The sequence below is a fragment of the Trachymyrmex septentrionalis genome, unplaced genomic scaffold (assembly GCF_001594115.1).
Source record: "Trachymyrmex septentrionalis isolate Tsep2-gDNA-1 unplaced genomic scaffold, Tsep1.0 scaffold172, whole genome shotgun sequence".
Classification (NCBI taxonomy): domain Eukaryota; kingdom Metazoa; phylum Arthropoda; class Insecta; order Hymenoptera; family Formicidae; genus Trachymyrmex; species Trachymyrmex septentrionalis.
In genome coordinates, this window is record NW_017304887.1 from 774,066 (window position 1) to 775,798 (window position 1,733).

General features: G+C 26.5%; 1 protein-coding gene across 1 annotated transcript in view; it reads right to left on the reverse strand.

The window, feature by feature from the left end:
• The window catches only part of LOC108746475, a 23,166-nt gene extending 21,854 nt beyond the window's left edge, over window positions 1-1,312 (reverse strand). Inside the window, exon 1 of the mRNA XM_018483272.1 lies at window positions 1,075-1,312. The gene's annotated coding sequence lies outside the window, so the exon portion shown is untranslated. The remainder of the gene's footprint in view (window positions 1-1,074) is intronic.
• Window positions 1,313-1,733: the final 421 nt, after the last annotated feature.

The following is a 1,733-nucleotide window of genomic DNA, read 5'->3' on the forward strand; positions in this document are numbered from 1 at the left end:
ATGAAAAAAGAAAACATAAAAGAAATAATTTTTTAATTTTACATATTCTACATAATTAATAAATGTATACCAATTTTTATAATAATAATATATTAATAATATATTAATAATAACTATACACAATATAAATCCAAAAGTTTTTCTTTTAATAACAGTACGATACACATAATAATTTAAAAGGAAAAATTTAATATATATTTTTATCTTTTTATTATTATGTCTACTTCATAAACGGAAATTATAAAATTTATGTATAATTTTTCATTTTTAACAAGTAACATATATAACCTTTCTATGTGATGCTATGTAAAAGTGTGATTCTAGAAAGAAGGTGACAATGATAAATGATATTATAGGTCTGTTTTCTGTGGCTGAAGCAGTGTACACTTTTGGAACTTAAAGTGAAATAGGTATATGTTTGATATTTGAAAGCGAGAAAGGAAGTTCTAGTGCAATCTAGTGCAGGGATAGAAAACAGAGCATATGATAAAAACGGCAACGTATAGCACGTATTCTGATTACATCGCAATATATTTATGATGATATTTCTGTTACTATTATACTTTTGCTTCTTCTTTTGTTTCTTTGTATTTTTTTTTAAATTAGCATTATCCAACTTATATTAATAAATTATATTATATTATTAAGTATTTCTGCAATTAACTTTTTTAATAAACAATATGCCCAAAAATTTCGATTGTATAGAAGAAAATTTAAAAGAAGAACAAGTTTCTTTGAATATCTTTCAAAAATATTACTCTTACTAGTAAAAAATTATATTTTTATGATTATTTGTAAAAATATATGTATACATATATATAATTTTTTAGTAAGATAGAACATATATTACAACAATTGTAATTATTACACCGTTTTTCATAAGTAATTATTATAATTTATTCGATTAAACAACTTATATTTGCTCGGTATTGATCTATGATTTAATTATAGTAGATAATATATTACAATTTAGTAATTCGTAACACTTGTATATACTTATCATATATTTATAAATTACAAAATTATATTTACAGTTGCTAACGACTATGAGAGAGAGACGCAGAAATATCTTACCTGTACCTAATTTCCCTAGTCTATCTCTTAGAGTGTTAGCTGTAGGAAGATTTGAGAATTTCCACACGCACTAATCTAATACACTCTGTCTCTGATATCTTGTTGGCCGGTTCTCGCTTCTCTTCTGTGCATTGATAACAGGGCCCTAACAGTTTAAGACCAGCTGCCCTGGTCGTGACACACCAAGAGAGAGCGCAACCTCCACGACGAAGACTCAGCGCAGACTGACGCGGCAGCCGTTCGCGTGGGTCTGTCTAACCCACGCTGCCAGTTACTACTAGAGTCAAACGCAGGTACATTGATATGAAACGTGTGTGTTAAACAGTGTTTCTCAAACTTCTCCCAGATAATTCTATATCGAGTAATATCCTTTTTCTTTTAAAGGTTTTAATATCAAATTTGTAGTCACACAAACTGAATTTTCTCTTTAGATAAATAATAAAGAGAGAAAAGAGATCTCAATTACATATTAAATTATAATATATTAAAATATTAAATAACATAAAGTATTACATAAGCAACATTGTTATCTCAATATATTGAGTTAAATGAGAAAAAACAAATTATAAACAGCATAAAACTAGTAGATAATACATAAAAATATATTTGATCAATTAATTATTTGTATGTATTTGAGTTGATAAGGCCTTAGGCTAAAG